Genomic DNA, 12230 nt, shown 5'->3' on the forward strand with positions numbered 1-12230 from the left:
GGCAAGGATAGCTGGTGCCAATCTAACACATTGCACAGACTTCCTAATAAACATAATTATGGTATGTCTATACTACCTTTTTAGGGTTTTTCTACCTTCTAATTAGCCCCTGGCAAGCAAGAAGAAGAGTGCAGACACTGCCAGTGCCCAGAGATCAGAACAAGGCTCCTCCATGAAGCTGCTCTCATTTGACCGAGGCCAGCAGAATAGAGCAAACCTTTAGATTGTTGATCTGTCAGTTATTACTGGTTTAGTAACAGCATCTGATCTATCCAACAGAGACAAGGGACCAATCTCTTTGCAGACTTATGCAAAAAGCCCCAACTTTTGTACAAAAAAAGTGGCAGTATACATTTATTCCACCACCTGCTGATTTTATGTGAAAGTCCATATAGTCCAGGCACGTAAATATACAAAACTCTTACTAGGTATAAATACATATTATCCTGACTTCTAAAGCATGTTTTTTAAGAGGTTACCATAATTATCCTATTTAAAAATTTATCACTAGAGAAGTATTTCCTATATCTCATCCATCTGGCAGTGTCTTTTGAGTTACTTCGCTTTTTCCATTTAAATCGTGGTTTTACCAAACTCAACAAAATTAGTCTTGCTATCCTACACCAATTTCTGAAACCTACAATCTGTTTCCCTACCTTTTCCTGTGTCTCCTACTGTTTTAACCTCTCTTCCTCTTGAGAGAAACTGCCTCTTCTTCATGCATCTACTCAGAATTAAAGCCAGACCACAGCTAGAATAATTAATATAATACCACACAGTCCTTTTAGGTACTGCTCATTACTGCTGTGCCTAAGAGCACTTAATGCATCTCTCATGTATTTAAGGACTTAACCTGGCCCCAGTGGTATTCACTGACTTTTGGAATGTAGAGAGGAGGGCTCAGGGTGAAGAGAATCCTCAAACACAACTACCAATTCTACAATTTGCAGAAAAAGTTCAGGAAAGGAAAGGTCTCAGCTGGTTTTCAAAAGAATACACAGTACTTTGGGATAAAAAAAAAAGGTGTAAGAGATGGCTCTAGTTCACCTAGGACAGGCCTTAAGGAAGAAAAAAGCAGACAAAAAAGGCTCTAGCCTTGCAAACCTCCCCAGCTGGAGAACACAAAGTAGAGGGCAAAGCACAGAGAGTAGGGCTTCACAACTCATCACCTCAATGGTCTTTTTCAATATTTATTTTAGGGCCCAAAAGTTTTTAATTATTTCCTCAGCAACAAAGGGGAGTCAGGGGCAAGGGGTGTGAGGAACAACACTTCTGCACACTTAAATCATCAAGAAAGAGAGTCTAATCAGAAGGAGATAAAACAGTGATAGCAGAGGCAGACAGCTCTAACCATAGCACCTTCCCATTTTGAAGGAGCTCTTTCACATATTTAGACACTAAATTCAAAAAGAAGCATTCACAAATGATCCAGGTTGTACAGAAGGCATGAAAAGTCAAGTCAAAAAAACACCAGAAGAGGGTTGTCTGCCCCCATCACCAACTCTTTTGGTTTGAGTAAGTCAGTTAGCAGCCCTGCCTGACTATCCCATTTATCAGGATAAGGCAATATTGTCAACCTGTCACAGAGACAGGGAAGTTTAATAAATAAATACCTTTGAAATATTTCATTTGTACTTAATGAGAAACATGCTTTAAGCTATCCTTTGTCAAAAATCTTCTCAGATACATAGATTATGATTCTAAAGTAGTGTAAGCAGAGATGAGCCTAAGACCATCCATGGAAACGTGGGAAAGATACCAAGGACCTATTTTGACACTGATTATCAGTGTTAAGTATCATCAAGTGTCTGGAACTACCACTTGGAGTGTCCTGACAGGATACTACAGAACTGCAGTTTAACCTCTTTCTAAACCATCTCCCTGCCAGCACTTTGATCTGCTTTGGTTAGTTAAACAGTGACACAAAGAGCTTATTTTTCTTGTCTCTTATGAGCATCTTGGGATTAACACTGGGGTATTATTCTGCAGCACAATGTCTTACATTGAGTTTAATGATCAAAGTTATATATCCAGTAACTCCACAGAGTTACTAAAAGATCAGCATAGAAATACCACAAAGTAGCTAAATTCAGATACTCAAAAGCTGCACAGTAGGCATTAAAGAATATTTAAGTTCTCCCTGTGAGAACTCCTCTTCACAGTGAAACCCTATTGGGCATTCCTGATGGGGAAATCCCTTAAAGAACACTTTCCTTTTAATTCCAAGGAATACAAAAATATCACGTAAGAACAGCAAGTCAAGCCCAAAGGTTGTTTACCCCAGTATTGTGCCTTGAATAGCCGGCCCTGGAGATGGACAGGGAGGAGCAGAGGATGATGCAGGAGTGCATCACCTTTCTCCTCAGCAGTCTCACAGCCTCCAGAGTTTCTGTGCCAGAGACCACTGAACCTGGCAGCTCCTGCTGGATGGCCATTCTAATCACCTGTTTATCATCTCCTTGGACACACTTAGACTTTCACAACCTACAGCTGTTTGTGACCAGAATTCCACAACTTTTACCATACAGGAGGTGGTTTTGTTTGGTTTGGGAGCTTTTTAGGGGCTTAGGGGTTTCCTTTCCTACCAATTTCCAACTCTTAAGCTGTGGTTTTATTCACAGAATGGCAAGTGAGCACATTGTACTCACACCATCTACTTCTAAGTATCTTGTGGCACACAGGACCTGAAGCATCCCTTTGCTAGGCTGACAAGTCCTACCCTACCAGATAAGCATCCCCTGTGCAAAAGTCATCCCCATAGCACCTCTACGGCCCTTCTCTGAACATTTTCAAGTCTACAATATTAAAGATGAGCAAGTCTACAATATTAAAGATGCCATGGAAATTTTCTGTGGCAAAACACTGATTTCAATCCCTTCCCTCACAACTTCTAACACCTGACATCCTCTTCTGACTGCACTGAACACAGGAATAATTACAGCTCCCAAACTAGGTAATATCAGCTTGCTCTGTGAAGATGATGTTTGCTAATCAGCTAAACCCAGGGGCAGAGTTTCTAATGCAACAAGTTTTGGGGCAAAAAATATGCCTTTCCACGAAACTATTTCCTCTTTTTCTCTGCTCTTCATATCTCATTGCAGAGCTGTAGCACAACTAAAAAGAAGAGCCCTTATGCACAGGCAGAACAACAGTGCAGATTTCAAATGTGCTTGTGCACAAGTGGACCCATTACCAGGCCTAGAAGAGGGTACATTAGAGCTTCTGCAGGCAACACTCCTAACACAACCAGTTGTGAAACTGCACAGCTTTGCATTAAGAAAATCCATCCCAGAGCTCTTCACTTTCAATGCATCTTTATCAACAATACCTTACACAGCAAAGCTCAATATTTCGTATACTTTTATTTTCCAAAATTAAGTTTATAGAAACCCACTGCATCAGCAATGGAAATAATCCCACCCACCCTTGACACTGAAGAGCAATAACCAACACAAGTTTCTCAATTGTCTCCCTTGCTCCTAACATCCTGTACAGCCATTTCTGAATCCAAACAATTCTTTTCTGCTGTTTCATGATTTACTGAATTTCCCCCAGGAGAGAAGGAATTCACAGACATAAACGTGAGTGTGGCTTTAGGCACACCTGCAATACACAATGAAAGGACAACAATACATAACACAAACGGGTTCTGTTAAGGATCAAATTGCTCTAAGGTAAATTGTGCAGCTCCTTAATACAGAAAACAGCTAAAGGTGAGTAGAACAACTCCCAAAAAGAGCTGTTACCTTATGAGAAAAGGCACACCACAGTTCAACTACCAGAGTTAACAAGCATTCTCTGTCAGCTTTGGGGTTTTATGTTGGTTTTGGGGTTTTTCTCTTCCTATTTTCTCATCCGACTTCTTACCAAAGTTTTTCTGCCCAGTACTCATCTCACCATTCTAGATATCTTTAACATATCTTATCTACATCCTCAACTGCTTTCTAAAGTACTTGTGGTTGCTTCAGAAAACTTCAGTTTCTGGAACACTTTTAATTCCACCTTCTGAGCTTCACATATAATTTGCCACTTTGATTACATTTACGGTGTTCATTTTCCCTTTGTTTCCTCTCATGCAGAGGAGCACAGAATGACCTTGCAGAACTCCAGCACAAGCTCATGTATTACTTAAGCTGTAGACACATGAAGAGAACAACTCAGCTGATGCTGCAACTCATGCTAAGCTTTACACAACAGCCAAGCAGTGTCATATATTACAGTACTGGAATACACTTGATGCTGGCTGCCAAAATGCAAGGGATGCACAAATTTTTGTGTAGTATTTTGAAAGCCCACTAAAGGTGACAGAGAAAGGTATAACTGAACACGACTGAGATTAAACACTGGTCACAAAGTGTGGCTGGGGCTTCAGAGGTTCCTCAAATTTGGACCCTTTGATTTCTCACATTCTAGGAAAAATAAAAACAGTATTGCTTATTTGTTACTTCATTTCATGCAGGTAGTAAGAATATGTAAGGAAAAGAAGTGCTCACTTGCACAAAACCATCAAGAAGTCTCACTGTTTGGACTCTGGGCATTGATTGCAGTTTTCTCCTTTATTCTTCTTGGATGGTTTCTGTGTTACACATAAGTGGATGGTAGGAGAAAGATTACTTTCTTTCATCCACATTTGTTTCAATTCTCCAAATCTATTTTTACCTGAACTTCTTCCACAGCAGAAAACTGCTTCATAGCATCATTACTGAGAAGACAAACACCACCTCCTCAAGAAAAAAAATTTGTAAAATGTATTTCTAAAGTTCACACATCTTCCTGCAGATCTCTCCTTTACTATTACATCATATACTGAAGAAACCATCATTCAGTTAATACTCAACATTGAATCAAAGCCCACATAATTTAAAGGCATAACTACTGTGCACCATCTACAGATTTCCACTTTGAAGAAGCAAAATTCAAATGGAACCATAATAACATGGTTATTATGTTCCAACAAGAGTAAACCTAGAAGAAAAAATTAGAGAAAAATCGTCAAATGTGACAGGTCAGTATGAAACACGAAATAAAGACAGCATTTTACAGGTATCTGGCAGTTTACTTTGAATATTAATCCTAGCAAGGGTCATCACAATTGAAAGGATACAGTCACCTGCTACTGAACTGTAGTACAAAGAAATAATAAATTTATTTTCATCCAACAGTTGTCAACTACTTTGCTGTACTTCAGCCTCACAAAGCATGTGGTAGTGCAGTTCCCTGGAAACAGCACCCAAACTCTCAAACCATGTGCAATTCCCCAAAGGGCTGCAGCATCTCTTCCACAGATTTAATTTATTCATTAGGGAAGCACCAGAGTAATCACCTAGTTATGCCTGCTGTGTTCCAGGGCTGGCCTAATTGGGGATTTAGTGCAGGTGTAAACATTCTCCTTCAACAGAGGCAACCCCACTTGGTGCAGACACTTCAAATCCAGTCAAAGAGGGACAAATGGCTACACACTTCCTACTGCTGCATCCAGGATTACCCAGCAACAGCCCCAAACTTTCCAAGACCTTGATCCAACTTGGAAAGGTTACTTGGCAACTTACAAAGCATGCTGGCACTGCTGGAGTGCAGAAACTTGCCTGGAACAGTACAAATGTGTGTTTTCACTGCTAAAACACATGCTAGTTTTGTTCTCTGCCAAAGCAATCCCTCCAATCAAAGACTGCAACTTCTGCCATGTTTTCACACTTAATAAATACCAGTGTCACAGCCCTACCTGAGAGGCTACTGTGGTAGATCAGGTAAAACCAGCAAATTGTATTTTAGAAGTATTCCAGCCTTACATAACTACCAAGACTGTGGTTATTACTGATAATTTCATGTATGTACCTCCCCCAGTACCTTATCTTTGTCCAGGCTGCCAATTGGCAACCTGCTGTCAAGGCAGAAGGAAGGAGTAGTTATCACAACAGCAGTTTGCAGAGAAGCAGAGTTATTTCGTATCCATACTTACTATCACAGGCTGGTATTTTCCAACTCCAGTTTCTTTTCTGGTTAGAAACATCCTTCTGAGTTAGCAGCATCTTTCTGAGTGAGCACTTGGCAACTTTACAGTGGAAGCCATAATTCTCACTTACCTTCTACACCACAAACCCACTCACTTTTAGAAGCTGACAACCAACACTTTCACCTATCTTGCAGCCAGGATTTAAAAAAAATCTTGTTTGACACTGCCATCTCTCAGCTGGGTGTCCAATCTGGCACGCACACATAACAGAACCAGTCTAAAGAAGGATGTATTTCTTAAAAAAGCCAAAAACAACGCCCTTTAAAAATCCCACTTAGGGCTGTTCAGGCTTGGGTTGTCCAAGAAACTGAATGTCTTTGCCAGTGCCTAGATATATTTCAGCTAATTAGGCAGCACTCCCTTTAGCATTGACATTACTGTTAATGCAGGTTTCTAAGACAACAAATACAGCTGTTCAGCTAGAAATAAAAGTGAACTGCCTTCCCACTCACCCACATCCCAGTGAAATCTCCTCTTACGGCAAACCCAGGTCACACTCTTTAAACAAATCACAGTCATGCATGAAAGAAAAATGTTTCCTCTAAGAGCTGATCACTTTACTGTGACACCATCAAACTGTGAAAGAAGCATGCCCAGACTGTCCTGCAGGCAGTGCAGGGTTGGAGACCATGGATCCCCTCATCAGCACCCCAGGTTTTCATGCTGCAGGCACCTCATACATGTGAGGAAAGGGATAGTTTCTAGACTGTCCCAAGCAAGGCACAAGAATTTAATTTAGTCCACAAGTAAACAACTGGAAATGAAAAAAACGGTCTCTCTGCAGAAATGGTCATTAGTGGGAGAGGAGAAGAAAAGGGAGAGGAGATAGATTTGTTAACAGACATGATATACTACTACCTTCAGTCAGACAGGACCCAAAAAACTGCCCTAAAGCCAGCACCCTACTCCTTAATGGAGAGCAACTACATTCTAAGGGAGAGAACTACGTTCTGCTGTTCTGTTTCATAAACAGAGGTTTTAGTCTTCCATTAGTATTTTAGCTACTGAAAACATGCCATCTCTTTCCACTGGTAACCAGTACCTCTGTTCCACTTTCTCCTCCAAAGGAGAGACTTGCACAGCTACAAACCCCTGAAGACCTGGAAGGCTTGCACATGTGTATTACACAAATCCTACAGACCTGGAAGGTTTGCACATGGATGTATTACAGCAACCTGTCCAAGGGAACAGAATACTGGGCCAAAGAGTTAAGAGATTTTGAAGCTTTTTGCCTCCAACCCGCAACATGACTATTGTTTGGCACTTCAGCTCTGCTTCTTTTGCCCTCCTTCCCTCCCTGGGTCTCTCCCACCCACATCACCCTCAACAGGCACTCTCTCCAGCTTAAAAACAGTTACAAAAATGGTTTATAAACAACCAATGAAATTCACAACCTTTATCTACTGAGAAATCACTTCTTCTATCTCATGACAGTTACAAGGTCTCAAGTGGGAACATGTGAGCTGAAAAAGAAAGGTCTTCCTTAGAAAATTCCTCAGCACAAACACCATAAGGCAATGTCTTTTACTGCCTCTGCCCTCCACTAGGTTTTAAAACATCCTCCCTTGAGATTTCAATCACACAGTTTACTGCCTTCTGATGTCGCAACTACAGTTTAGAAGTAAAGAATATAAATCTTAATATTCTTCTATTCAATCATTAGAGCACTGAAGCATAGATGCTGTGTTTGAAGGGACACAGCAAGGCTTTAGATACAGCCACAGTAACTTAAATTTCCCCCATCCTTTTGTTTTTTATAATTTTTAGGAAATGCCCTCAACCTCAGATGTCATAGACAGTGACAAGCGAGTACAAGGCAAGCATTACATTTTTACTTGCTACATTCCTCACAGCATTTTGCTGAAGAAACATTTGTGATTCCCTTCAAAGTTTGTTACTAGAAAAGGAGACACAAGAAGGACATGTCTACACTTGATTTTCTTTTGCCCCATTCAGAACAACATAGGGTGAAAAATTTGAACCTGGAGTTTTCTTCAATTCTGGCAGTTGTTAAAAAAAAAATTCAGTTTGGAAAGGAACTCAGAATTCAGGTTTTGCCACAAAAAATCACAGACAACTCTGTGTTTGCTTTTTGTTAATAAAGCAGAATTTATGTTATTTACAGGCCAGGTGATGCTCCTGACTATGTCACAGGAAGGAACAGAAGACAGTCCAGCTTCCAGGAATGGGACATTAGCCTGGTCAAGTGCAACTCTGACACTGCTGGCACCAGATACAGCAGCCTCAGAGCAAAACATTAAAGTGAGCTGCAACACATCAAGTTCAAATTCTTAGCCCCTTTATTTTGGAGATACCTAGAAATGTTACTTTAGAAATGAATTCAAGACAGCAAAATTGTCAAAGCATCAAGCAGCTTACTTGCCTGCCTTTCCACTTTTCCATTTGAGACTTACAACTAGATTTTCCCTACTGGGTTCTAGGAGCAACTAGATGCACTGAAGTGTGGAACAAGTGCAAAAGGATCATTCTTCCATTAATAAAATACTTCTGTTTTGTCACAGGGCTGTATTAAATATATACACATATGATTATTTAGATATCTATCACCAAATGAGTTAGTCTGAGAGTTGTTGAACAGAAGAAAGTGAAAAATCTCCTAAGAATTATTCCAGTTCCTATAACATTTTTAAAGCACCTAATGCAAACTTCTAAATCTTTGTTCATTTGTTAACTGAAAGAAAAGCACAGACACTGATGAAGAACAATCCAGAATGAATCGGAAGAGTCAGAGCAAAGAACTCCGCATAACATAATCTATGTTTTTAATTTCAAAGGTTGAAGAGGATGAAATCAGCTACTCTTTAATCATGTAAAACATGGGCTACTAACAATTCAAATGATGCTATGAGTAGAGTTCAGTCACCCTTGTTTAACAAGGGTCATCTGTTGAGACCTTCATTATTTAGGCAGAATTATATACTCAATAGAAACAATCAGAAAAAAAGGTACTTCAACATTCCGACAAAGTATATAAAAAACTGTATCATCATTATTCAGAAAGACACCTGGGTTTACAGAGCTTTATCTCCAAGTCGTACTGCCATGAATTTGCTGCTTTCCTTCTGAAAGGATGAGATCAGGCAATCACGAAGCAGGAGTGACCCTCGTGAGGCAATAAACTCATCTCCTCAAGACTGATTATTTCACTCATACTGAACACCCTGTGTATTATTACAGAGCACTGAATTTTATGGAAATTTGTAACGCCCACCTCTCAGGGTCCTTTAGGGCACATAAGCAAACATATCCCTTATTGGAAATGTAATACTGGTAGACTGTATCTGCTCTCCAACAATGCAGAGGAATAAATTTCCAGTGAAATCCTTTGCAGAACGTTATAAATCCATTACACATAAATGCAAACACTTCCCTCATCTTGATGGTGTTTCAGCATCTCCAGGCAATTAGATCAGGCTCTTCATAGTGCAAAGACGGCTCAAGCTTCATTGGCATTTTAATCCATTTCTCAAGTTCTTGCTGATCACACAAAGCCCTGCGAGGTACGACCAAGAACTCCCAATACACTTCTGCCTTTTATCTAAGTTAAGGCATGCAAATAGAGTTTGGAGCTAAAACTACCTATGCTATTTCCAGACACAGATAATCAGAAGTCATCTACCTGCCACCTCCATGCACACAAAGGAAGCCCCATCCATATTCCAACAGAAGACCTGACACGATGCAGTACCAACAGATTGATATAACGGGAGCAACACCTAAGACAAGATTCCTGACATTTGAAATCACTCTGGGTGTGGTGACAAGGCAATTCCTGACTTGGGGCCTTTGCACAGGAGCTGAGGAAGAGCTGGGTCACTATCAAGCCATAAAGATTTTCAACACAAACAGCAAAACTAGGAGCAGTCTCAGCCTGACTCACTGAGCACATCTTGCCTAGAAAGAAGGGACAAAAAGCCCAATGATGTCATTTTCCAGAGGGAAACACAGCAAAGTTCAACAGATCAGGTCATCTCAAACGCACTTCTGCACATCCAGCACAGTGCTATACCTGGAAACAACTCAGAATGCTTCAAATGTGAAGGACTGATGATTGCCTGCCATCTGCTCTGCTTTCTGACATAATAAAGAAAATTATGCAAAAAATATTCTGAAGCACCAAATACAGCCTCAATATCAGCACCAGTAGCTGTTTCCTCGCTGCTGTGGCAGGATAGATATAGCTCCAAAATGAACTGCTCTTCACAACACATTACCTGCCTGCAAAATGCTACGTTCACCTGAAGGGACTAAACTTCTGGCCCCTAAGGAAATATGCCAAGGGAACCCCAGAATAGAAAGACAAAGAATGTTAATGTTTTCAGGGTTCAACTTCAGCACAGTACTAGCACACTGTCTATACTAGAGACCAGGCAAACCAAAATGACAAAAACTTCAGTTTTAAAACCTTGATATTGCAGGAAACCCTATAAATCTTCTTGCATATAATTTGTGCCTTAAACAGTAAGAATTCAGGAGGGAAAAAACATTACTTAGGACTGTTGGTGCATCTGATTAACTTCAGCCAACAGAACTACTGCTGCAGTGTGCCCAGGTGACCACAGCTCCAGAACAGCAGCAGCACGATGCTGTATCTACTGTTCCTGTAGCCTGACTGCATTTTATTTCCTGCACAGAGAAAGGTAATCAAAACCTTCTTTAGGATCACACACCCAAAAAAAGAGCAACCTTGATTCCCTGAAATTCACCCTGTTTAACCCAAGGGACTGCAGACAGACCAAAAACAGATTATTTGACATACTTTTTGTACAAAGTATCTTCACTATTCAGTGGGATCTTGACACCATGAATTGATTTTGTACAGACTTTCTCTTTCTACCTTATCATTCACTTCCTGGTAATACTTAAAACGTCCCTGAGCTTCTTCCTCATCCTACTGAGCCAGTTTACAAGGATAAGTAGCTGCAACAATCATTACTAACTATTTAATTGCAGTGTTTTGGTTTTCCAGAAATGCAGCTGGACATAAGACACTGCGTATTTCAGCTACTGAAAAGTCTGCATCCTCTGAGCTTTTCCTGTTGATCAGAACCCTGAAGACTAACAGTTAGAGGGGAGACCAACACACTTCATTCTTCAGGAAATTCCATTTTTCATTCATTGGAAAGGATCCAAACAGATACAATGTTAAATCTTTAAAAGATCCACAGTGAACCTTATAGGTAAGATGTATCTTAATCCCTAAGACATCTTAAATTCCAAAACAGAATTCAGACTTCCAAATGGATTTACAACTTAGTATCCTACTAAAGATTTAGAGCACACCACTAGAACAACAAAACTATGCATCTAAGGTTACTACAGCTACAGTATTCATAAATAAGAGATGGGTGTTCTCAAATACCCTGACTGCTCCCATTATCAGGTTTATGGATTCATAACTCTGCCTGGAGGAACACTAATGAAAAAAAAAAAAAAAAAAAAAAAGACGGGGTGGGGAGGAATCAGCAACTTCTGCTAGCCTCCAAAAATGAACAGCAGCATACATGCCATGCCTTAGAAACTTAACTGCTCATTTTGGCAGGGCAGCAGTGTTCTGGAAGGTATTTTGTGGGGATTATTTTTTGGGGGGGTGATGGTGTTGGGGTTTTTCCTAGTTTTTTAAAAAATCCTGCCTCTTTACTTCAGCATCTCCAGTCTGACTTTGACAATTTAGCATGTACAATCCCAAGCAGGATATGAAAAATCCCATAAGGTTTCATCTCTATTAAAATGAAAGAACAAACTAATAACCCAACTGATAAAAAAAATAAAATATGAAAGCTGTAATAAAAGAGAGTCTGTTATATTATCAATGTGGCATGGAATATCTGTCACGCTCCATACAAAAGCTAACCTTCAGCTACATGACAAATCCCTGAATACACAAGTGAGTGATGGAAAGCCTGACAGGCCATTAGTGACATCAGCATGAACAAGGTTCTAAGTAACAATCAAAACAGAATTTTAAATTAATCACCTTTAAAAGGCAAACAAAACCAATCAAACAAGCAAACAAAAAACCAACCAAACAACAACAAAAAAAAACCCTCACAGAAAAAGGTATTAACCCTAGAGGGCTGCAGCCCTAGAGTTTAGCCCCAGATTACCCGATCCTACAGGGACACTCCCACACTTGACTGTAGAAGTGACAGGATGGGATCCCAGCACACAAAACCCATCTAGAAGCAAAACTACA

At 40.1% G+C, this 12230-nt stretch overlaps 1 protein-coding gene across 3 annotated transcripts in view; it reads right to left on the reverse strand.

Moving 5' to 3' along the window:
• The window catches only part of KIAA0930 (KIAA0930 ortholog), a 53967-nt gene that overhangs the window by 36901 nt on the left and 4836 nt on the right, over positions 1-12230 (reverse strand). Inside the window, exon 1 of one of the 3 annotated variants that reach the window (XM_062491769.1) lies at positions 5723-5766. The exons of the other annotated variants lie outside the window; for them this stretch is intronic. The gene's annotated coding sequence lies outside the window, so the exon portion shown is untranslated. Of the gene's footprint in view, positions 1-5722; positions 5767-12230 lie in introns of those variants that run through there. 3 annotated transcript variants of the gene reach the window in all.

The sequence above is a fragment of the Cinclus cinclus genome, chromosome 4 (genome assembly GCF_963662255.1).
Source record: "Cinclus cinclus chromosome 4, bCinCin1.1, whole genome shotgun sequence".
Classification (NCBI taxonomy): domain Eukaryota; kingdom Metazoa; phylum Chordata; class Aves; order Passeriformes; family Cinclidae; genus Cinclus; species Cinclus cinclus.